The sequence below is a fragment of the Thermobia domestica genome, chromosome 17 (genome assembly GCF_964235325.1).
Source record: "Thermobia domestica chromosome 17, izTheDome1.hap1.1, whole genome shotgun sequence".
NCBI lineage: Eukaryota > Metazoa > Arthropoda > Insecta > Zygentoma > Lepismatidae > Thermobia > Thermobia domestica.
Genome location: NC_137470.1, coordinates 88,677,574 through 88,704,897, shown reverse-complemented (window position 1 = coordinate 88,704,897; position 27,324 = coordinate 88,677,574). Strand labels below are relative to the sequence as shown.

The following is a 27,324-nucleotide window of genomic DNA, read 5'->3' as shown; positions in this document are numbered from 1 at the left end:
TATTGAATAGGTTTACAACAGGGGTAGCTAGCTTTTCTTAGGTTTGAGGGCTACTTTTCATTTCTGAAAGCACTAGTGACAACATATAGACTAATAATGTGGACGTGATGGACAGTAAAGTAAAAGTAAATATGAACAATAAAATTAATTAAATATTTTTAAAAAACCTAATTAATTCATTTTTATTTTCTCAGAAACGTTCATTTGTTATCTGAAACTAGAAATCAGTCCGTCGAGATTGATTGATACAGACAGTGTGATACAGACCACCGTGGGCTACCTCTCATGATTGCCGGTAGACTAGTAGACCATGGTTGATGTGTTGGCCATCTCTGGTCGGTTATAATGACTTGTTTCGAAGACATGGAAAAGGTTTGAATCAAAGATCTTTCGCTTCTGACGTATGTGGTCCAGGTTTCAATTCCCGGTGCTAGTCGGTCTTATCTCATTTTAAACTATGGATCTACCTTTGCTTTAGCCGATGTTAAATTTCAGATATCAAAGCAAACCAAATTAAACCGGTTAATTTGTTGTAGTTTTCGTAGTTTGGAAGACTCCTCGCATTTCATGAACAGAAACTGGGAGAAATATATTTCTTTCCATTTTGTCAACAGAACAGACCACTGGACGACAGGTATAAGTACTCGGCTATTTGGAGCAATTACAAAGCGTATTTATTGCTGATGCGTACGCTTGGAATACGCTGGCCATGTACTTAAATGTGGATGGCTAATCACAAAAGCGAAAGCAATAAAAACGCGGAGAAAACGTCAGCTCGAGCGTATTTGGTACGTTTCGGAACAATAGACCGCCTGCTGTTTAAAAGATTTCAAAAGGAAGGAAAAAAAAGGAAAGACGTGTTGCCAGACAAGGGGATTGTAGCAAGAAACAGCTGCTTCGAAGACGCTTTGTGCAGAGATTGGAACTCTGCTACAGTGAAACCTCTCTAAAGCGGACAGCCGTGGGGATTCAAAAATTGTCCGCTATAGAGAGGTGTCCGCCTTACAGAGGCTTCAATATTTTCTTACGTAAATTAGCAATCAAGGTGATACGTAATCAGAATTTTTTTTTTTTTTTTTTTGCATGAATCGTGTATTTACGAATATTACCAAATGTTACGGTATCCTCCGCCATCCAATACTCTTTGTTCGAGGCACAACATTGAAATAAGATGCTATAGTTTACACTTATCAGTACTTACTACGTTTTCAGTATGTCGCTTTAATTTGTGGGTTAATTGCAATCCAGAAGTGTCTTTTTTGAAACAGTATGCGTACCCGCGGGCAAAAAAAAAAAAATTCTTTTGCTTGGTTAGAGATTCCAGAGGGACAGTAGCATAACATGTCATCCCAAACGGTGGGCAACTGTGAATCACTTTTGTGTCTAAAACAGCTGTGGGAGTGGGATGCAAGCAAAGGACATTAGTGTGTTGATAAACATAGACGCATCATCTGGGTTGCTGAGCAGACAGTTGAGGAAGCTAAATGTCACATTGCTTCCTTGGTGACACATATATGAATTAGTAAAAATAAATTTTTACTATATTTTTTAACTTGTTTCTAGAGAAAGTGTCCGTAATACGGAGGTAAATAATACTTATAAAAGACCGAAAAGACTGTCCGTGTCCGTACTAGAGAGTGTCCGCTTTAAAGAGGTTTGCCAATATGTTTTTTCCTATTGCAGTGTTTGGGGATTACAAAATATGTCCGTTACGAGAGATGTCCGCTTTATAGAGGTGTCCTTAGTAGAGGTTTCACTGTATTATAAAGTATGTGTGTGTATAACAAAAGAAAATTTACAAAAATACAAGGAAATTCCGAAAAATTAGCTAATCACAGAAAAATCGATGTAACAAAATAGGCTTATTTCTCAGTAATTTGATTGACAGTTAACTGGTGCCATGGTAATCTATAAGCAAAATATTTGGCTTTAGGCAAAAGATGAAACAACGAAATAACTTGAATTTGAGCTCCTATCTCCGAAGCTCGAACTCCACCCCCAAGCAGATAACTACAAGCGTAATCGCAAAGAGAAATTTTCAGTTGTGTTTGAAAACGTGTTCTGTGTACATCTCCAATCATGGTTAGTGTGTTTAACACAGAGGCGTTTATAATCGAAATACAAAATAGGCCATGCCTATATGATTTAAGAGATGTGAACTACATGAATCGTGGTGGAGAGAAGTGTCTGAGATATTTGTTCAGACTGGGAGCGAACGGAACGGAATTCTCAAAATGAAGAAGGTAAGAATATTCTTATTTTATGATTTCATTTAATACTGTTAAGTAGAGCTACATCGATCCAAATTGTATGTTCACTATGAATACTAATAATAATAATAATACTTTGTTGTGCCAACTTCCAATATACCTAATATATACCAACCTTACGGCACAACAGCCCGAAAGGGCCAGGGCCGACTACGCGGCATTTTATGGGGGTGGATATGCTAGAGGTGGAACAATTGCCCTTAGATGGTCTAAGTCATAGATGTGTGGAAGAAGGGCGGAAAATGCCACCTCTAATAGTTTGGTACTTAGGTATATCGAAAATGTTTTAAACAGCAAAAACCATAATTTTGAATTGGGATTCAATATATCTTATTCTCTTTCCAGCCTTTTAAATGACCGAAAAACTACGTTGCCAAATTATTTCGAAACTTAGTTTTGTAAAACAAACACATAATGTTTCAGTTTCCAAACATTTCTTTCCATGCAGCTTAGAAATATTTCTGGAAAAGATATGTTTATTTTATTTATTTATTTTTTTTAACTGCAACTGGAAATGAAAAGAAAAGACCTGGAAACCCTGACTGGCTCATAGTATGATTTATAACTCTGGTGAAAGTAAAATTACCGAGTAGTCACCTAGGTTGCGTTCGCTGTGGGGGGTGACGCATTGAAAACGCTTTCTCGACTAGCCACAGGCTAAGCAAATTCTTAACAAAACCTGTTTTTAACCAGATATTTCCCTCTTTCTTTCCAAGAAGCTGGCAGCCAAGAAGGGTTGGAAGTGGTAACCTATTCATTCCTTTGTTTCTCTACGGGGGGCAATACCTGGCTTGAATGCGATAAGTTGAAGAGGTCCAACTTGTTGCATCGTATCTTAAGCCATATTGCCACGTTAAATGAATCTTGTAGCTGTCATTAAAAAAAAAAAGAAAAATAAAAAAGAAAAAGAAAAAAAACTTTCAACCCGATCTTTCTATTTACTCTTTACATGTTACAACTTCTTGAAGGCAAGAAAGGTTTCTCCACACGTGCAGCACTGCACTCTAGTGGACAGTGAACCTCCTCATTAAAAACGTGTATTTTGGCGCACTTTCCCTCCCTGCCCAAAAGAATCCGTTGTTTCGGAAGCGGCGAAACTGGTTTTTCTTTTATGTCAGCGGGAGGGCGATAGCAGGTAGCAAGCAAGACGTCCCAGAAAGTTGCGCATCGTTCAACTCCTTGCAAGATGGAAAAAATGTTTTATGACCCTTTCAAGACTATGTGTACATGGTGAAATATGGTAGAGTTTCAAGATATATATATATATATATATTTTTTTTTTTAATGACAGCTACAAGTTCTTCTAACGTGACAATGTGGCTATATGTAAGAGAGAGATGATGAGATGAACTAATTTAGACTTGATGATTTCCGAAATTTATCTCTACCTTTGATGATTTAGCATCAAATCTAAATTGCGCCTTATATTCATAAATGTAATTTGTTTTATATATTCGAGAAATACTAATTATTGTTCTTTGTAATTATTTGGTAGAATTATCATATTGCTATTTTTCACGAAATTGCGAAGTTACTTTGTTTCGTGTAATAACCGCATGTAATTATACACATAGTAATTATTAAGGATTAATACATAATTAATTTAACATTTAATTGTATTGCATTCGATGTAATACAGCGCGGTAATACTTTTTTTATTGACAGGAAAGGGGGAGAAAACTTGAATTAACTCGTTTCTATATTCTATAGACGGTCAACAAAATCCGAGGAAAGAAGCCTGTCGAGGATTCTGTGTTGATTTCTTTCTTGTTCCGTATTCTCTGACAGAATGGATGTTACATCTTTGGAATGTCGGCAGTATATAATCTATTGAATTATTTATATTGTGCTGCCATCATTATCATTATATTCTCATAAGTATACATAATGAAAACTCAGCTCCATGAACATTGCATTTTTGTTTTCTCTTTATATAAGAAGTGAGCAGGTATTCGCTTCTGTTTCTGTGTATGTGTGTTCCACTTTCGGAAGTGCCGTGAAGCACATGGGACTTTCTGAATATTTTTTTCTTCTTTCAGGAATTATCATCACATATGAAGATAAGTAGTTCGGATGCTCTGGTTAAAATATATTCCTTATTAACCATTTGCCAGTTCACATACAGCGAAATGACGAAACGATTAAACATTACCGAGACTGAAAACACAATTCGTGATTTCTGTGTAATATTTACAGAACTATATATATGTATATATACAAGTATTAAGGTGGGTTGTATTCGGGTAACATTTTGGTGGGATAACCAAACATGGTGAAACTAGTGCTTAGTGGCGTCTTGATATTGGGAAATAAAAGAATTGTGTATTTAAGTACTATCTAGTGGGTGCACCGTGAATGAGTATAAGAGTTGTTTCGCAATTTTGTCACTAGTTTTGCGCACTGTATGTTTTGTTCATCGCAATTAGGTGTGAATACTAACGTACAGATATTTGTGTCTCATTGCAGATCCCGGCTGTGAGAGACTTGACAGAAGATCTATGAAGTGGATTTGACTAAATTATGGTACGTGCAAGGCAGAAAGACTGGCATCCAATATTCGGCTATCCACAGCCACTTGGTAAAAATCAGCTACCGCTGGCTGTGGATGTTTTTAGAGCCTACAAGTTCCAGCAAGTAGCCAACAAAGATGCCAGTGTTAATCATCTAGCAAAGATAGTGGAAACAAAAATTAAGGATAGATACAATAAAGTAGCCGTTTCAACTATTGAATCGGAAAGTGTAGTGAAAGTGAAGAGACTTACTGTGCATATAGATAATTTGGGGAAACATTCTAAAAAACAATCTTCTATAGCCTATCAAGCAAAAATAACATCATTTTCCGTCTCTTCGACATTAGTGCCTGCAAATGTGTTCAGAATGGTGTAGTTGAACGTAGTCAGTGTCAGTGTTTCAATAAACACAAAACTCCTGCATTGGAATGGGAATTCTGGCGTGATTTAAATACCGCAAGACGCATGGTTGCAGGAAAATTGGACAAGGTACTGAGTAAATAAAACTGCAAGAAAGAAAAGCAAAAAGGTTGTCATTTGAAAATAAGACTGGGGCAAAGGTAAGCAGAAACCTGAGTTCTATTGAATTATCAATTAGTGAGTGAGGTGGCAGAAACATGGTCCTCAGTCAGAAGAAAAGAAAGAATGCCATCTGCAAAATAGAAACCGGTAGAATAGTTGTGCAAAGCACTGGAGAGGACAAGTGTGAGCAATAGAGATGCATGTCTCATAGTTAATGCTGCCTTGAAGGACCTCGGACTTCTGTGACCAACAAATATTATTGATCCAAGTAAGTTACTGAGCCAAAGAAAGTACTGGAGGAACAAATTGTCAAAAGAGCATGCGCAGCATCATTCAAGTATAGTGTGCCTTAGTTTCGATGGAAAAATAGTTGAAACACTCGTCAATACAGGAACTGCGCGTAGAAAAGTGAAAGAACATTATGTGCTAGTGTTTTTTCCAGACAGATGTTACCTCGATCATGTTAGTCCTAAATTCGGAAAACTGCGAGATGTGTTTCCTGAAATTAAGGGTGTTATTGAACGCACATGAACCACAGAGACTTTACGAGCAGTGATTTGTGATGGAACTCCCGTGAATGCGGGTAACAAAAATGGAATAATCTCTACACTGGAGTCATACCTTGAAAAACCGCTGCTGTGGCTCGTATGCATGTTACATTGTAATGAATTGACTCTATAGAAGGTAATCAGTGTGCCTGATAGGAGAACAACTGGTCTAGCGAAACATGACGGACCTATTACCAAACTGCTATTATTTGATCTTCAGACCAAGCCCATTACCATGTTTCAACCTATGTTAGGCACTGTTATTAATGTTGCTGAGCCATTGACGAAATATGTAATTTCTGATCAGCTGTATTTACTAAAGATATGGGTATTAACCCTACGTGCACCAAGGAGTTGCGCGTAACATTGTGCACCAAGGGAGGGTTAAAAAAAATGTCCACCACATAAATAGTTATTATCTGTCCGAGAAAATGTAATTTTTTACTGTATCTTGTACTAAACGTAAACTAAGACAACTAAGGGCTACGAACAGAACTATTATTAAGTATGCCAACATTTTATTTGTTATCCTCACAATCTATTTTAATAGCAAGAAAATTCTATTAGCATGTTTCCCTAATTACAAGAATAAGGATATGGTACTAGAAACATGTTATTTTCATGTTGAAAGCTATAGAGTAAACATTATTTTATTATAATACCTGCCAAAAGTCATTGTCGGTTACTCTGAATCAATAATATTGCGTTTACAAGGAAGGCATACGTTGGTTTTTTCACTATGTTTTCCACAAACAAAGGCTTCATATGTTGCGCATTCAATTGTTGATTTTGCAAGTTTCTTCAATTCAATATTTTTGGATCTGGTTTCTTTGCAACAAAGAACACATCTTCCTCTTACTGTTTTTGGTTCTTTCACTTCGGTAACATTTTTCATGACTGTGTGTCCCAAAACATTTTCTATTGCTGTGACAATGTGATTCTGGAGACAATTGGGTCCTCAGCTCTTTCTTGCACATTTTCTTTGGTATGTTCCATGCCGAGCTTTTGAAGGAAATTATACCGTTTGTTAGATCATCTTTTTTTAATGCCACTCTGGATTATTCAACACGTACAGTATATAGTATATGAACTGATACAAATAATATCCAACAATGAAAAAATAAAATAGATAATGGTCATGGTCGAGTGTTCCTTTTGGTGGTATACTTTCTGGCCATTTGATCAATGGAGTCGACTCGGCCTCTGGTTGAGTTATTAAACAACATAATATCGGACTTAATATATATTGGAGTGTAATTCTCAGCATTTAGTGGACTTCAGTTCTTCTGGAATGTGCTTCCTATTTCACTGCATCGTTCCAACTAGAGTAAGATTATACATAGACTCTGTACAATTTTTCGGCAAGCTCTACAGATATATAATACCTGTCAGTTGTCACATTGCGTCTTGTATTAACAATGGGAGCAACAAGTCCTTTCACTATTTCTTTAGGTTCCCTTGATTGGGGGTGTCGATCCTTTTGCTTTGCTGGCATAAACTTCCATACTGAGGACAAAACAGTGTCCACAGTCTGCCAACATTCTTAGGAATATCCCGTAATTTTTGGGCCTATCATTCATGAATACCTTCAACGGGGCATCTTCCCCTGAAAGACGAAAGCATTTCATCGACAACAGTGTTTTGGCCAGCTTTGTAGTGCTTGGTAAACGTTTCACTTGTAAGTTGGAATATTTCACGTAAAGCAGCAAATTTGTCTGTAGCTCTTCTTTCAACTCTTGTACTTTTATCATCAAATCTGAGAACGCTTAGAAGTGAACTGATTCGAATTCGACTCGTGTTTGCTATATATGACGACCCACCGTGTTCTTTTGACCATAAATCATGATAGTTCAAAATTATTGTTGTTATTTACACCCATCAAAATCAAAAGCCCAATCAAAGCCAGCATTTCAGCGTCATTGGTTTCAACATTTCTTCTTTGCGTCTCTTCATTGTGTATTTAACAATTAGTGACAAAATGTCTTTCGTAAAAAAATTAGAAAATGATTGTTATACTGTTTACCTTTCCTGATGGTCGTAAGCCTGATTTTTCACAAATAATATTCTTTTGCGTTCTTCGTGTAGGACGGGGAGCTTCTTTAGTATAAACTCGGCCACTTTAAGCAATGTATGCCATGCCCGACGAAGGGGAACTCCCCCTTCGTCCTCACTACAGCCATTACTAATATTCGCTTCTTAGAATTCTTGATCAAAATTACCATTGTCTACATCGCTAAAATGATCTTAACTTGCACATAAAATTTCATCCATGCTAGATACAGATTGACTGTCATCTGAGTTCATTGCCAGTTCGCGAGCAATGACACTATCCGGAAACAAAATATGCCATATTTGCTTTCAAAAGACAGTAAAACCTGTGCTCTTTACTTCACTCACTTTCCACTGAAGAATAAGGATTCTCACCTGTTTATCATAAATATATGGTACTATATCTAGTGTGGAGGCGTAGTTTTCAAGCTGAGATTGGCAGAACGCCATTAGTGAACTACACTTTGTATTAGCTCTGCCCGCTGCAACGCCTAGCGTCAGAATTTTAAACTTTAACATGATATAATTTCTTGTACAATTATAGTGACACGTTGCACCAAGGGTGAGTACTTTATGTCCACCAGGAAAACATATATATATATATATATATATAGGGTGTCCCATAAGTCCGTTTACATAGGCCAACTAGGTAAATATTGAACATACGAAAAAAAAAAAAGAGAGCAATGTTGTTGGAAAGTATACGTATTCAATCTAAAATGTTGGAATTTTCGGAATTGGACCAACTGTTTGGGCTCTACACTGGTATAACGCCCAATGGTAAAGAAAAATGCCACATTGCCACATCTTTGTTAGACAACAGTTAAGGTGAGTGCGTGTGGTTTGAAGCAGGGCCGTGCCGTGGAAAATCAGCGCCCGGGGCGAGAGTATACGACGGCGCCCCCATACATATATTCCAAGCAATTTTTCCTTTTTTCTCCTGAATTTTTCGCCTCCCTTTCTTCTTCGCCCGGGGCTGTCGCCTCGCCCGCCCCCTCCCCACGGCACGGCCCCGTTTGAAGTATCCTGGACCAAGAAGAATAGAGGGGACGGCCACAATGAAGAATATAAGAAGAATCAGAAACAACGTCAATCTAAGGCAGTGGCGTCACCATCAGAAGAGGAAGGGGGCAGGTAGGAAAAATAAACTGAATTGAATTTATTTACGGCAAACTGGTATTAATTGCTTAGTGATGTCAACGAGACGGGACAAGAGGACAATTGAATAAAATTAGAAAGGGCTTAAGTGCCAAAGCTCAAAAACCAGAGAAAAGTCGATAACATGAGTTATCGCAATACAAGTTAAACGGGTACTGCGACCATGTAAGTGTTTTAAAACACAATCAACAACTTTTAAGCTATAAATTCCTTAGAAATGTATTCTGCTTGGTACTAAGACAACTTTGAATGATACAATTCAATTCTACTTATTACGGTACTTAGATCCTGTCTCGTTATTAAATTGTTGTCTCGTCTAGAAACAGAAGCACCAGTACCTTCACGTTTCAAGACGAGTTCAGATGAGATAGAATAATTATCTCGTACCCAGCCGCTGGTGTAGGGGTAGCGTGCCTGCCTGCCACATAGCATTTGGGTAGGTCGAAAATATGAAATGAAATCTTTGAATTTTACGTCCCACGGTTATTCCAGGTAGGCTAAAGGAGATGGTGATGATGAGAAATGAATGAAAAGGTGGAATGAAAAAAGGGGAGGAAACGGGAGAACCCCGATGAAATCCACGCACACGCTGTTTCTCCACCACAAAGTTCACTTGGCGTGAGCTTGGATCGAACCAGGGACCCCAAGCACCAGAGGCAAACGCTGTACCACTAAGCCACAGCGGCCCTCATTGGGTAGGTCGAACTTGGCAGAAAACCTGCTCCTATGGGCCATACTGACTAAAATTTTCCTGGTTTTCCTCAGTCGCCCCGTGTGCATGCCGGGAGGTCCCTTCTCTCAGGCCAGGACACTTCTTCCTTTTCCAGTCCTAGACTCACCTAGAGGGCAGATGTGACCTTGGAGTAGGGGCTAAATCTCTCTGATATGCCATTTCCTTGAACAAATAAATAAAGATTCTTGGCTGATGAGCATCATTATTCATTTGCAGGTTTCCTCTCGGCTCGTGAACTTGTTGCCTCATCTCATTTCGTTGAATGATTGTCTAGTGTCGAGTAGGAGTTTTCGAAACGACACGAGACGAGACACGATAATGTTCTGATCTCGTGAGCAATACTACATATATCATTGGAAGGGAAATAAAAAAAATGTAGAAGCCAGCTATTTGAGATGTATCATCCCAGCTTCGCCTGATAGGCGACAATGACATACCATCCTCCTTCCTTTGACAAACGAATAACATGAAGGGAATGCAAGTAAGGCAAGAGGTAGCAGAATCGTATTCTACTTGTTAAATAAATAAAAGAACATAAAAAGAGTATTGTTTCAAAAAGTACTGTTACGCAATTTAATAGAAGGTTGAATTCACTTCAGTGTCCCCAGACACGAGAGCGCATAAAAACGAACCAATGTCCTGACCGAGTTTTGAACCGTGACTGCATGAATAGCCTGTATCGTAGTCAGACGCGTTACCGACTGTACTACGGCGAACTGTGTAGGAACTGGGAAATAGTAGAAATAGAATAAATGAAAGGAAAAGGAAATGCCTAAATTAGGACACGGTAACTATTCGAATGTGCGTTATTTGATGGGAAATTCCGTTGAAGGTACACAGAAGCAGGAGGGGAGGAAACCGTCAAAAATTCCAGAAAGCGCTGCCGAGCGATTTTCTAAAATAAGCATAGTGCCATGATACACCTATTTTGCCCAAGTGGCCGTGTCTCACGTAATTAAGCACAAGCAACACACCACTCATCTTTCACTTCCCCTTTAGTTCTGTTTGTGCCGTTGTGTGTTGAATTGTATCTTGCATTCAAATAGTGTGTTGAATTGGCGTCCATACGTCTCCGTGTGTATGAAGAATCGTGACTGTGTATTTACCTGCAAACAAAGCTTAAATTGTCCTTCACGAATCCGGTTTGAGTACACTTGCTTCTGCGGAACAGTTTCATCTCCGCCATCCAGAGTTCCCATTGTCATCACATACAATGATCGGCAAGTTATTAGCATATTAACACACTTCAATAATAGTGACAGTGTCTTGGACTGACCTCGCTCTGGCAGACTACGACTTGTAACCGACGATGGCACACTCGTTGACATTCTGTCTAAAGTTACGTGCAGTCCAACGCGATCGATACGAAAAAGGTGGTCCAAGAGAGTAATGCTAGCCGAATGTCTTTTCAAAGATATCTGTGCAAGCATCATTTTCATCCCTTCAAGGTACATTTCGTGTAGGAGTGATGCCGACAGACAACGTGAAGCTGTGAATATATTATATGCACATAACATAAACAACCCAACCTTGCGGCTAACAATGTTTTCAGACGAGGTCACATTTTACCTTAATGGGACTATTAACAGACAAAACTACGTGTATTGGACAGACAGCAACCCTCATGTTGCCGAAGTTTACCGTAATCGAGTTAAATCACGTATAAATGGTGTGCAATTCACAGTAATGTTCTGGTGGGTCCTGTGTTACTAGAGAGAGAGATTAAAAGGTGAAATCTATCAAAACCCCTTACAAGCAATACTGCTTTGGACAACTTGCTTCTCGCAAACCGCCAGCACTTTTACTACCAACCCGATGGTGCACCACTGCACTTCAATGTCAATGTCCGACAATAGTTGTATGCAGCAGTTCGTACTCATGCCCACCGAGATCGCCTGATTTAATACTACTTGATTTTTTTCTGTCAGCCACTTAAAATCCGTTGTTTACAGGGATCGCCAGCGTACAATTGCTGCTGTACAACACAATATTCGCGAAGCCTGCGCTGCTATTACCACTGAGACTCTGCAACAGGTTATGGAAAATTTGCGACATTACAGGGCAATTTCTGCACAACAAGATGGACATCACTTCTAACATCTTCTCAGCATTGTTTTACCTGTTTCAGGATCTTCCAACAGGTAGGTGACTTGAAGTAAATGTTTAGGTTAAGTGTGGTATCCCTTGTGTGAGTATCGCGGTCTCTGTCTTCTCATATCTTTTTTTTTTTTTTTTTTTTTTGTCACAGGATAAACGATGGCATGCCATTGTCGCCCATCAGACGAATGTTGAGATGGTACATCTCAAGTAGCCGGCTTTTACAGTTTTTAATCCCTTTCCAATGACATAAATAGTATTCCTCACGAGACGAGAACACTCTCGTCTCGTTTCGAAAACTCATACATGGCACTAGACAATCATTGAACAAAATGAGATAAGGCAACAAGTTTACGAGCCGAGAGGAGACCTGCAAATAGTGTTGTAAAAAAACGGTTTTTTTTCTGTAAAGTTTTTTTTCAATAAAAAACATCGTTCTTTTTCATGTTTTTTTTCAAATGGCTGTGTTTTTTCTGGCAACTATTATTTATTGATTTATGTTGCAGATTATTGAAATAATCAACAGAACTTGAGTCGAAGCCCTCGTAACTTAAAAGTCGTTTGTTTCTTTGTAACTATACGAGCAAAATTGTGTGATTATTCTATTCGGACCCAGGTCATTTTTGGCGTTTTCCTACCTTGTCAGTTACTGACTTATTGCTCAAAAACCATTCATTCGATTAATATGGTTAAGGCCTTGCTTTTTTAGAAAATGGACGTGGCTATCTTTTGGTGTAAGTTGCATTGCAGTGTTGCAAATGGGTGGGAAATTATTCAGGGAAATGTAGGGGTGAAAATTTACAAAAAGATCCCTAACCGAATATAATTTTTTATTTTTTTTATTTTTTTGTATCTAGCACCACTGCTGCTATATGGGTTCAAGTCACCTAAAAATTCTTTGGTGTCTTGACAAGATACAGTGAAATCCTGAAGTCGCTGGCTTCCATTCAAAGAGGGAAAGAAAAATTCTCTGTCGTCATACACAAGAAATTTTGACGCTTTTTACGCCTCAGAAGCAAAAATCAACAGATGTGCCGGGGCTACAGCTTCTCTAATTATCCTATTGAAACTCTTTATGGTGCGTTCTGTAGGGCAAAGAGGAAGCTTTCAGGTAGTGGTACGTTTGTTTCAATGTAGCCAACAAGAGGGAAATAATAGAGGGGAAAAGGGAAATTTTCCGAATTTTTAACCTAAAATCAGGAATTAATTGTTTTGGCGGGAAACACTGCCATCAGACAGACAGAAGCTATCTGATAATAAACCTTAGTACCCCAAGAATACATCCTACAAGTATCATGGCGATATCTAACAAAGTAAGCATCAATTAAAATAAATATCTCATTCTACCTCAGAAATTCACCACTTTCTTACCATTTCCAGAACATGGTTTATTATAAACCTCAACTGTACTTCCCCTAATTATTCTAGTGAAACTTTTTATGGTGCGCTGTGTAGGCTAAGGACGAGGCTTTTAGACACTGGTACGTTTGTTCGAGTGTAGCCAACAAGAGGGAAATAATGGAAACTAAAAAGGGATTTTTTCCAAAATTTGCCCCTAAAATCTGAAATTAAAATTTTCTGTAGCTGGTAACACTGCTATCAGACACACACAAACTATCTTAAAATAAGCTTTGGTATCCCTCTAATATATCCTACAAGTATTGTGACGATATCTAATAAAGTAAACATGTCAATAAGAAATATCTCATTCTACCTTTAAAAAATCAGTTATATTTTTAATTAGAGAACAAGGTCTACTGTAAACCTCAACTGTACTTCTCCTAAATGTCCTATTGAAGCATTCTATAGCGCGTTCTGTAGAGCAAAGACGATACTTCCAGATACTGGTACATTTGTTCCAATGTAGCCAACAAAGAGGGAAATAATAGAGACAAAACAGATAATTTTCCCAAAATTTCCCCCTAAAATCTGGAATGAAAATTTTCTATAGCTGGCAACACTGCTACCAGACAGGCGGAAAGTATCTTAAATTAAACATTGGTACACCACTAATGTATCCTACAAGTATTATGGCGATATTTTAGGAACAAAACTTCTAATTACCAAAAATATATTACGGTAAACAGAAAAGTGGGGAAAAGCTACAAAAATCAAGGGTTAGAACCTAAATACGAATTTTTCGTGCGCCTCGTGATTACCCCATTGTAACGATCTGTACTTGCGTTTGTTAAGTAACGGCAAATGTTCGATAGCGTAAGTTGACTTGCACTCGGACTTATAGATACGGATTTATAAACAAAAATTTCGTATTTTTTGCCGAAATTTAGGGAAATTCTAATTTCCCTAATTGGCAACACTGCGCGCAGACCCGTCCAATTGATGTCAACAGTTAGGTATCTATCCGTGGTATCTACCTGGCAAGTGTTAATTAGGTCTTTCTGCAACGAAGGAAACTACAGGGGAAAAAAGAAGTAAAAGAAATTAGAAATTTCTCGAATTTTTGACTAGGGTGAAATTTGAGAAGGAAATTCGACACCAGAAGAAAAAGAAATTAATATGATAAACTATGCTCCAACCATATTTGGCAAGAATAATATCCCGATATCTTAATTAGTGTCCACACAGGAGCTGATTAAAAAAAGTGACACACCCGTGTGTGCCACTTTGGCCACCTGGACCACCGAGTACACATTTGATTACTTTTTTTTTGACTACTAACCCGTGGTGGTGTTGTAGTTATAGTCTCGACTAATAATAATATCGTTGTTGTAAACAATAACTTTATAAGGAAAATTTTCTCTCCTTTTACATTTTAATTCCAACACTATTGGTGAGAAATGCAGGGTGTTTCAAAATGAATATCGGGGTTTTAAGTCTTCGTAGTACTTATTACATTTTACGTATAAATATAAGCAATGCATCAAGTAAAAGTGTACCTTAAACAGTCTTTGCTACAAGTGTTCGATGTGTGATTCATTCGTCACACGGCACACATCTAGTCGATAGGCGAGAAAGGCCCATAAACTTTCCGCCATATGGCATAAAACACATTCAATTTAGAGGAGTCTCGTTTCAACTGTACCATCTCCTGAGGATTTGCATACGGCCAGATCCAAACATTATGAGTGCTCACATTAGCACTTAGGTGAAATGTCGATTTATCACTGAAGACGACACGATCTAGGAAATCTTCATTGTTATGCAGCAATATTTCACTTGCGAAATTGGCACGTAAACCGTAGTTTGTAGGCTTCAGATCTGTAGCAACTACAGACCATAAAGACGTAGCTGCAAGCGTCTCCTTCATATTCTTCACACAGACGGTTGCACTGTACAGATTCAGTCTTTATCAAAACACAAAAAGCTTTCTTCTCTCTAGTCTCCATCTTTGCTACTTGCTCTTTCAAAGGTAGACAGGAGAAACAATGCATGTACATGCGTGCGTACAAAACTGTTTGAGTTGCTCTTTCATTTGATATAATATTTATAATTGTAAGTTAATTGTAATAGATACTGCAAAGTTTCAAAACCCTAATATTAATTTTGAAACAGGCCGCATTGCTTAAAATTGTGTCATCCTATATTCATGTGTTGTATATACACATATCATCAGGGCCGGCCCTAGGCAATTTGTCGCCCGTGCAATGGCATAATTTGCCGCCTCTCCCTTTCTCCAGAAAGAACAAATCTTAAAAGTCATGATTTTAAGTATGCTACTCCAGCATGAACAACGAAGGGGAGGGTAAATGCAGTTGCACTCAGAAAGGCTTAAATACTTACTAAAAATGCAATCCCGTTGTGTCTGTTTTTTTCTTTAAATATTAATCTATTATGTCAGTGAAAGATAAAGCAAACACACCTGCAGAGGAAAGATGGTAATCCTTTTTATAGAATTCAATATCGAGCTTCAATATCAATGTATCAGTTTGTAATTCCAGTGCAACTAGCTTTTTATCTTTAGTTTTTTTTCTTCTACATCTGTTAATTTTTTTTTTTTTTTAAAAAAACTTGTTTCTATCTTCAATGATAAGGAACTTGTTTCTGACAAAATCAAGACTAGTTGTCATATCAAAACTGTGATAACTTACTAAAGGGAACAGATATTCGCTACTATTCGAGAATTGAATTCTTGCATTTGACAACAATCAAGCAATTTTCTGAGAAGTTCACCTTCATGGAAGGAAGAAGATTTATTAGAACGCTTTGATAACACCGTAAAATCTGGTTTAGAATCTATCCTAAATTGCTTCCTTGAGGATAACACATGGCTTCAGGCTTCTCTGCCAGTTGGTTTTGGTGGATTAGGCATCCGACGAGCCATAGATTTGGCTATTCCCGCCTTCTTGGCATCATTCTATGGTTCCCGATGTCTAATAGAATCAGTTCTCCAACAGGATATAAGCTTCCACATGGATTCTGAAGTTAAATTTGCTCTTCCACTTGGTCACTTCTAGTTGGATCTGAATTACCCGAATTTAGTACCAGAGCAAAGCAATCCACGTGGGAAGAACCTATTTTTAAATCACACTTCTCCTTTTTACTACGGTCTTCAGACAGCCTAGAAGACAAGGCTAGAATAATTGCTGCATCATCCATAGAAGGAGGAGCTTGGCTTAAAGCTTTACCTTCGTTCTCTCTAGGTCTTCATCTCAGTAATGAGAGTTTTCGAATAGCAGTTGCGTTACGGTTGGGAGCAAATATATGTGAACCTCATAAATGTCAGGCATGTAGGAATCCAGTAGATAAAAAAGGACTGCATGGACTGTCTTGCATAAAAAGTACAGGTAGATGTCCCCGACATTCAACTGTCAATGACATTATAATGAGAGCACTCATTTCAGCAGGTATACCGGCAATAAGGGAGCCAAATGGATGTAGTAGAACGGATGGTAAAAGACCAGATGGGATGACCTTAATACCTTGGAAGAGAGGCAAATCATTGATTTGGGATTTTACATGCACAGATACTTTCGCTCCTTCCAACCTTCCTTTCTCCTCACTCCAAGCGGGCAATGTAGCCAGTCGAAAGGAAACAGAAAAAAGAAGAAAATACAGCAACCTAACAGAGAAGTACCAATTTGTACCCATTGCCATTGAATCCAGTGGATCCTGGGGCAAAGAAGGTCTCAGTTTTATAAAGGAAGTAGGTAAACGCATCACTCAATTGTCTGGTGATGATAGAGCAAGCACCTTCCTAATTCAGAGAATAAGTATGGCAGTACAAAGAGGTAATGCAACCTCTATATTAGGAACCATACCACCAGGTAAAGAGCTAGAGGAGATTTTTCTTCTTTACAACACGTTTCTTGAAGTCATCTGATTGTTTTATGCTAGAAGAAGAAGAAATTTGATTTGTATAAGTTATCTCTAGTATGTGATTTGCATTAGGATTGTTCTGTTTATGTACATGTTATTTAAACTTATTAGTTTTTTAGTTACATTTCACTCAGTTACTTTCAATATTCTTACCAAATTTCTTCTCGTGGTGTATACATGACATTACTACTTGTTATAATAAAAAATTACAATAATTAAAAAAAAAATCAAGCAATTTGTGCTCGGATTTATTCGACCATTTGCTTTAGCATTGTCCATGTGACCTTAAACTAATGCAACCTAAACATAATTTATGAAGATAGTATTCAAATAGGTCAGCTTAGTAAGTGTAACTACCATCATCATGAAGTATGTTTCGAACAAGAAATAGTTAATTTAAAAAATATAATATGACAGATTTTGCCGGACCCTCCAAACTTGCCGCTCCATGCAAATGCATGTATATATGGTACAGCCGGCTCTGCATATCATATACAGGGTGGTTCAGTAATGTTGGACAGCCCTGAATAAATCGGAAACCAGAAGAGATATTAGCAAGAGTGTGGTGGATCCATATACTTGTGGAAGGGGGACGTCTTGTGAGGTACCACACAATGTTACCAGGTCAACAGTGTTGCCAGCTCAGTACAAAGTTGTATTTCTTTAAATGGAACATATAGAAATTTATGCCATCAAAATAATTAGTACAGAATGTGAATACCAACAAGCGCAACCGCACCTGTCAGTGTTGCCAAATAAGGAAGTTATAAAGTTTCAAAGATCAAGAAATTAAAGTGTCCGTACAGCAAAACTAGCAAGAAGGCAAGAAAAATAATACTACGGAATGAAAAGGAGTAACCGAAAGAGTATACCAAAGAACGCACAGCATCCAGTGAGTAACAGGGTTGCCACAGTAAAGGGGGGAAAAATTGAAAATTTTGCAGTTGCTATAGGAGGAAAAGTGCCCATATGACATAATGCTGGAAACACCATAGAAAGTCTATGTAAGATTCAGGAATCCTAATACCGTTTGTTCGAAAGCGATATCTCTAACCGTTTTCGAGATACACCAAAGGTGTGCGGGGTTTGCAACACTGCATAATTGATTTGACGATTAGACCCGTGTAGTTCTTACATTTTGTTGGGCGTATCATTTTCATTACTCGTTCCTGTAGTTTGGAGGGCGAGGGAATTATTATGCAGTGTTGCAAACTACGCACACCTTTGGTGTATCTCGGAAACGGTTAGAGATATTGATTTCGAACAAACGCTATTAGGATTCCTGAATCTTACATGAACTTTCTATGGTGTTTCCAGCATTATGTCATATGGGCACTTTTCCTCCTATAGCAACGGCAAAATTTTCAATTTTTCCCCCCTTTGCTGTGGCAACCCTGTTACTCACTGGATGCTGTGCGTTCTTTGGTTTACTCTTTCGGTTACTCCTTTTCATTCCGTAGTATTATTTTTCTTGCCTTTTTGCTAGTTTTGCTCTACGGACACTTTAATTTCTTGATCTTTGAAGCTTTATAACTTCCTTATTTGGCAACACTGACAGGTGCGGTTGCGCTTGTTGGTATTCACATTCTGTACTAATTATTTTGATGGCATAAATTTCTATATGTTCCATTTAAAGAAATACAACTTTGTACTGAGCTGGCAACACTGTTGACCTGGTAACATTGTGTGGTACCTCAAAAGACGTCCCCCTTCCACAAGTATCTGGATCCACCAAACTCTTGCTAATATCTCTTCTGGTTTTCGATTTATTCAGGGCTGTCCAACATTACTGAACCACCCTGTATATCTAATCGACAAATTATTTACGAGTATATATGATATTTAGAAAAATACTATTAGGCAAATTAGTATTAGTTTTTACCTTTAGACAAGTTATTTGACTTTTATACTCTTCGTGACATTATTTTCATACTTATTAAAGGCCTGTTTTCACGAAAGAACAAAATTTCATTTCTACTTTTATTTCTTAGTTGATAATGATGAAAACTGTTGAAACCCGAATTGTTAGTAGGTATGGTATTCATGTAAATTGTAAAATATTTGTAGCGTATCAGTATCTAGCGTTTAATTTATGTTGCATTTTACGGTGATTACATCTACATAAAAATATTTCATACTTAAATAGACGTAAGATGCATTACAAATGACTATTTGAAAAAAAACGAAATTTAGAAAAAAACGAGAGCCAATGTTTTTTTTTTCTAAAAAAAAACGTACTTTTCTGAAAAAAATACGAACGGTTTTTTTTTCTATTTACAACACTACCTGCAAATAAATAATGATGCTCATCAGCCGAGAAATTTTATTTATTTATTTGTTCAAGAAAATGACACAACAGAGATTGGGGCTTTAGTCCAAGATCACATCCGCCATTTAGGTGAGTCTAGTACTGCGGAAAAAGTTATCCCTAGCCTGAGAGAAGGGACCATCCCCGAATGCACCGGGGGGACTCAGGAAAACCAGGAAAAACCTTAGTCAGAATGTCCCGTTGAAGCATGGTTCGTGCCCACGTTTGGCCTACCTAAATGCCGTGTGGCAGGCAGGCACGCTACCCCTACACCAGTGGCTGGGTACGAGATAATTATTCTATCTCATTTGAACTCGTCTCGAAACGTGAAGATACTAGAGCTTCTGTTTCTAGACGAGACAACAATTTAATAACGAGACAGGATCTAAGTGCCGTAATAAGTAGAACTGAAAAAAAATGAAATCTTTAGTTTTACGTCCTACGGTTATGCCGGTTAGGCTAAAGGAGACGGTGATGATGAGAAACGAATGAAATGGTGGAATGAAGAAAGTAGGAGGAAACTGGAGAACGCCGAGAAAACTCACGAGCACGGAGTTTGTCCACCACAAAGTACACACGACGCGAGCTGGGATCGAACCAGGGACCCCAAGCACCGGAGGTTAACGCTCTACCACTGAGCCACCGCGCCTCCTCTAACTAGAATTGAATTGTATCATTCAAAGTTGTCTTAGTACCAAGCAGAATACATTTCTAAGGAATGGCATACCCTGTTCAAGGAAATGACACATAGGAGAGATTTAGCCTCTACTCCAAGGTCAAATCTGCCCTCTAGGTGAGTCTAGAACTGGAAAAGGAAGCGGCCCTGGCCTGAGAGAAGGCACCTCCCGGCATGCACATGGGGCGACTGAGGAAAACCAGGAAAATCTTAGTCAGTATGGCCCATAGGAGCAGGTTTTCTGCCAAGTTCGACCTACCCAATGAGGGCCGCTGTGGTTAGTGGTACAGCGTTTACCTCTGGTGCTTGGGGTTCCTGGTTCGATCCAAGCTCACGCCAAGTGAACTTTGTGGTGGAGAAACACCGTGTGCGTGGATTTCATCGGTGTTCTTCCGTTTCCCCCCACTATTTTCATTCCACCTTTTCATTCATTTCTCATCATCACCATCTCCTTTAGCCTACCTGGAATAACCGTGGGACGTAAAATTCAAAGATTTCATTTCATATTTTCGACCTACCCAAATGCTGTGTGGCAGGCAGGCACGCTACCCCTACACTAGTGGCTGGGTACGAGATAATTATTCTATCTCATCTGAACTCGTCTGGAAACGTGAAGGTACTGGTGCTTCTGTTTCTAGACGAGACAACAATTTAATAACGAGACAGGATCTAAGTACCGTAATAAGTAGAATTGAATTGTATCATTCAAAGTTGTCTTAGTACCAAGCAGAATACATTTCTAAGGAATTTATAGCTTAAAAGTTGTTGATTGTGTTTTAAAACACTTACATGGTCGCAGTATCCGTTTAACTTGCATTGCGATAACTCATGTTATCGACTTTTCTCTGGTTTTTGAGCTTTGGCACTTAAGCCCTTTCTAATTTTATTCAATTGTCCTCTTGTCCCGTCTCGTTGACATCACTAAGCAATTAATACCAGTTTGCCGTAAATAAATTCAATTCAGTTTATTTTTCCTACCTGCCCCCTTCCTCTTCTGATGGTGACGCCACTGCCTTAGATTGACGTTGCTTCTGATCCTTCTTATATCCTTCATTGTGGCCGTCCCTCCTATTGTCCTTGGTCCAGGATACTTCAAAACACACGTACTCACCTTAACTGTTGTCCAACCAAGAGGTGGCAATGTGGCATTTTTCTTTACCATTGGGCGCTATACCAGTGCAGAGTCCAAACGGTTGGTCCAATTCCGAAAATTCCAACATTTTAGATTGAAAACACATACTTTCCAACAACATTGCTCTCTTATCATTTTTTCGTATGTTCAATAGTTACCTAGTTGGCCTATGTAAACGGACTTATGGGACACCCTAGACTTTACATTACTTTTCACACTAAAATACACGTCACATTATTTTTCACACTAAACCTGAGTTATGATACTAACAAAATATCCATAAAAATCGTTATTTAAGATAAGGATGGACGTTTTGTAACCCACTTTGGCGCACTAGGGTTAATTCAGCAATGGGCGCAAACTTCAAATCCCAGTATTGTATAATACTTGAAAACTGCACAGCCAGATGCCTTAAGCCTGCACGATGGCTAACTAAAGCTAACCGACTATTTCGATTATACATTTCAGACAAATCTCCAACAGAGGAAGTGAAATGTTTGGTACTATTCGTCTAAACTTCTATGTCCCCAATATGGTTCTATATCCGCTCCCATCCATTCTGTCAAGATGGTGCAAAGAATTATTACTTCATGGTATCACTGTACCAGAAACTTCCTCCTGAGAATCATATCATAATCCTCCCCGTCCTCTTAAATAACTCCTATTTATCCCGAAAACCTGTTGCTCGCTAGTGTTGCTGATGTACAGAAAAGCATATTAACATGTCGGCACATTCTTCAAGCAAGAAAGAAGACTCCCAGCAGTGTGCAAGTCCGCTGCTTTGATAAAAAGCAGCTAAAATCAAACTCAATGCCACTATCTACATGGAACTAATACACTGGGCGAGTACTACCATCACACCTCCTCCTCTACTTAATGACATAAGCGATGGTATTCTGGTTCGTAATAATAATAATAATAATAAAAAAATCTACCAAAGTATCTGTGTCATTTGGTCAATGTTGAACGCAATGGTCAAAGATGTATCCGCTGTTTCTACTAGGGCCTTTGCTAATTCTTCTCGAAATGGTGCAATACTACAAACCAAACATTCTCGAACAGAAGTACCTTCTATACAGATATTGTACTGCCAGTTGCTTTAGCATGTAAAAATTTGAGAATATTTACTCTTCACTCTACACTGTTGATTGGAATTGAAAACAGAACAAAAGCAAGCTAACGTTGTGATCTACCAACGAACCTGGAATGAATTACTTTTAACACATTTGTTAACTGGATGGGGCTCCGATCTAACGTTGTCTGCAACCTGTACCGCTATATTACTGCAGGTAGTAGTTTAGAATGTGGATACAATATGTACTCCATATCTGACTGTAATTGACGTAAAATCTATCTGTTCAAAGTAAAATTGGCCCCCTAGACAGTACTTAAATGCAGAATTCTTTTATTTCCCACTATCTGGACGCCACGGAACACGAACTTCACCATGTTTGGTTACCCCACCAAAATGTTATCCGAACTCAACCCACGCGCGAGCTCGTGTGTGTGTGTTATTGATTTCAATAAAAGGTACGTAGGTGTTTGTATTTTTGAGTTTATTATCCGCCGATTTTATGTTTCTTAGGATAAAGGAGACGAATGAATAATGGCAGTTTATACGATTCAATTAAAGTACGCTTTTATAAATTAGTGGAATGAAAATGTAGGTGGAAATGACAGATTCCAAAGTGTGCTATAAATACCACCTGAATGAACGTAGGCATTTCGTTTCAGAAGTGACTTATTTTCATGGACAGCACTATTTACTATTTTACGGACGACAACTCAAAGTGTAGCCACCACACATTTTATAAGGAAAGAAACGTATTGTAGGTGTAAATAATGTTGAAGTAAGTATGGCATAATATAGTCCAGTTGACGGAAAGTCATTTCATTGAAATTCTGAATATGAAATTAGATTACTTTATCTAACTGATTACATAATACAAAATGCTAAATCTCATGAAAATAGTTGAAACTAGTAAGCTGTCTTATATTAAATAAGTCAATTATGTTAGAGGAAACTTCGGCATCATCTAAACAGTGTAGGTAGCGATTTTTTTTTTTTTTTTTTTTTTTTTTTTTTAGACAATACGCGAGACTGCGTCAGAGAATCGACAACGCAGAGAGAGAGACCTATCAGGTCTAATTAATATTAGGATTAGCTTTACGTACAGACATAATTAACTGAATTTATAACAAATACCGTTTATGAACCCTGCAGGATGTCGTAAATCGTGTAGCATGCCTGAAATTTTTTCTGCACGCTAGCGTCCTTTCTTGCCCTTAGGCAGGAGACAGTGGCGACAACTATTAGAAGTATTGGAAATTAGCTTGACTGATAAACTGTGAGGTCTTGCTCTCTAAAAATGAATACGAATATCTAATCACGTCACCTACAAGATTATGCAACCGACAATTCGTAAATGTTTTGAGGGTTACAAGTGATATTCACATACAACCCGATATGATTTTGTATTGTTTAGTTGAGAAGTGTAATCAGGGATTGTTCTGAACTAAAGGCTATTTTATTCTTCTATACACGATGTTTCATTATATACTTAAGTATAGAATGTGTTTTTTATTTAAAAAAAAAAAAAAAAAAAAAAAAGGATTCTTCGTGCTCTTGAATTAAGAGAATAGAATATAAGTTTAGAGAATAGTAATGTTATAGCAATTATGGCATCTGTTGAAAATATCTGTTTTATGAGAGGAGAAAATTAGCTTTAAATATATCTACCTATCGATTATTGAAAATATTAAGCAAGAAAGAAATAGGTGTGATTTATGAAACCCGAAGGATCAATGCTGTATTTACGAAAGTTCATCATTGACTTTGATCCTTAATCAAATGGATCTAGTTTCTACTTTGTATTTCTATTTCTGCCAGATTCATTTTAATATTGATTGGTCATCGGAGAATAGGTTCTTATTTTTTGCCATTCTGGTCACATGGTTTGCACATTTGAGCCTTTTAATTTTAATGAACTTAAGAATGCTAGAAAAACGGTCTATCATAACAGGCATAATACTCGCTTTATATATTTTAAGCTTCAAACTCTGATATAATTCGTGAAGACAAAAGAGCTTGGAGTGAATAACATGAATGTTATGGTTTCAGTTGACATTTAATTTCTTCATTGACATGGCTTTTTGGTTTGATCTTAGATATTTGTAGGTATCCACTTTGTTGAAAGTATTAATTGATATTTTAAAGTAGTATCTGTAATTAGCACATTACACATATTTCATGGTTCTCTCCCGTTCTTCATGTGGAATGTATTCTGTGTGTTGTGTGTTATTAAACTAACAACACATATACATTCAAGAGAAGGATACGTAATATTAATACAGATAAAGGTTTCCCCCCACATCAATTATAATGAGTCAAGCTCATCTAATAATAATAAAAAAGTTCCAGCTGTTAACTGATTATTAATATTCGAAATTAGCTAATCTTATGTTTAAATACCATTTTCGTTTAAAGGATAATTTCAAAAAATACTATAATAATATATGTATATTTTAACAATAAGTGTTCCAACAAAATTAGCGATACAAAAATAATATACCCACCTATATAATATACCAACTATAACCTTAATTGCAGCAAAGTTTTCTCAACAAAAGATACCATGCCGGTATGGATTATATGTACTTAAAAGGCTACAGTAATTTAATTCCGTTGTACTTCGATGGGTCACAAGAACGGGTTACAAAGCAGAAATGCCTCGTGATACAACAGACAAAAATTCACGTAACGTAAGCAATTTTGATTTGTTTTTAAAAGAAAAAAGTTATCAATTGAGCGAGCAAAGGGACTAGTTAAAGCAATTAATTTAATCAATGAAAAATGGATGAACTAATTCTTCTAATGCTGACACAAAGTTACAGATAGAAACGAAAACACTTGATAACACCTTCACTCAAATACTTTCAGTCGACCCTCACATAGAATGATGAATTATATTATATTCACACAAAAAGTACCACAAATTAATCACCCAACTTACTTTAGTTCTGTTTACGACGAAAAAATTGTTTCCGTACGACAAGTACATTTCATGGCTTCTAACCGGGTCATCGATGACAACGGCCAGAAACCATGAAAATTGCCACTAGAGGGCAATACAATAGAAGATTATGTAGATACACGTATACTTGAACTTTCATCACGCTTAGGTAAGAATAATAACGTAAAGATGAAACATAATCCGTTACACTCTGTAACAATCAAAAGCTTATAACAATGGAAACAAAACGTTGTAAAATTTTCGCCTTGAGATTCACATATAAATCTTCATTCTGTACTCAATGACAGAATTTCATGGTCCTAGCGCAAATGATAACGAGCAAGGCATCAAATTCCTCCACAACAATTAAAAGGTTGCAATAATGCAAAGGAAAAATGTAATAAAATTTTCGCATTGAGATTCATAGATTACTAATTTCTTTACTAAATGTCAGAACTTCAAATTCCTTGAGCAGGTAATAACGAGAGATGAATTACATTCCTCAACAACAATTAAAAGTCTACAACAACGGAAAGAACAAACTGTCGAATAATTGTCACCTTGTGATTCATACATTACATCACGCTGTACTAAATGCCTAAATTTCAGAGTCCTAGAATAAACAATAACGTAAGAGGTATTGCGTTCCTCTGCAAAAATCAAAAGCTTACAACAATGGAAAGAACGAAACCTTGTAAAATTTTTGCCAAAAATTCATATTTTACTTCATTCTGTACTAGATAACAAAATTTCATTGCTCTAGTGCAAACGATAACGGGCAAGGTATCAAATTTCTCCACAACAATTAAAAGGTTACAACAATGGAAACGAAAAAATAATACAATTTTCCCCTTGAGATTCATAGACTACTACATTCTTTACTAAATGCCAAAATTTCAGAGTTCTAGAACAAATGATAACGGAAAAGACATTGAATTCCTCTGCAACAATAAAAAGAACAAAACGCCAAAAAATTGTCACCTTGAGACCCATAGAGACCCGCTGTACTAAATACGTACCAGAGTTTCAGAGTCCCAGAACAACGATAACGAGACAGGCATTGAATTCCATTGCAACAATTAGTTGACCTCAACAACGAACAAGTCAACACTTCGAAACCTGAACAGGACAATTGGTGCGTACAGTCATTATTTTCAAGTAGACACAGCGAAGAACATAATTCAGCATTCGTAGAAGTTATCAGTCATTTTTGTAGATATTAATTTACATTGAAAAGATAGGGCGACAGCAACTCCCATCTCTTATCACAGAAACAAACTTTCTGTGGCTTTATACTATCCTTAAAATGTTTACCCAGAAGTGTCTTGATTCAAATAAGAGCATGGTGAAAGGCTCTAGCCTCAAATTGGATGTTATGACACATGCACCCTTTGGGTATGTATTAGCTCCTGGCGGCTATTTGAGGTCTAGTTGCAACGAAGTCCTCTGGGGTCAATTGATCCTGGGACCGTCTAGGGCTACATGCAAATTATTTACTGACTGCGTCCTGCAGTAATAGAAGTAATATCATCTATACAAATCATTTACATTATTTTACTTAGGAATAACTAGCATCAATTACCCACTTCGCTGGGTTCAAAAAAAAAAAAAAAAAAAAAACAGTAATATGTTCCGTTAGTCAGTCACTTCTTACTATTACTAAAGCGCTCACTGATATTGGTCACATTCGATCATTTTTATTTTTCTCTCTACCTCCTTCTCAACTCTGTTGCGTGGCTGAATTTCGATTTAAACGGCATTGGAAGTGTCACTGTTCATTATAGCGACTACAAAAACTACGGATTAAGTACTAATATCGGTCATTTTCAATGATTTTTATATATTCCCCTCCCCCATATTGGGGGGCACGGCACTGGAAGTGTCACTATCCATCTCAGCAACTCCGAAAACTAAGGATTTAACATTGATACTAGTCATTTTCCACCATTTTTATATATCTCCTCCTCCTCCAAGTCACATAGCTGAATTTGGATTTAAACGCCATCAGAAGTGTCACTGTTCATCTTAGCG

The 27,324-nt window shown here is 37.5% G+C and overlaps 1 protein-coding gene and 1 non-coding gene across 8 annotated transcripts in view; both read right to left on the bottom strand.

Annotated features, from left to right (window-relative positions):
* LOC145673820 (uncharacterized) overlaps positions 1 to 27,324 on the bottom strand; it is a 234,519-nt gene that overhangs the window by 71,257 nt on the left and 135,938 nt on the right. The gene's annotated exons all lie outside the window — the stretch shown is intronic.
* TRNAR-CCG (transfer RNA arginine (anticodon CCG)) lies at positions 20,050 to 20,121 on the bottom strand. Its single transcript has one exon. It is a non-coding gene; the product is annotated as a tRNA-Arg (tRNA).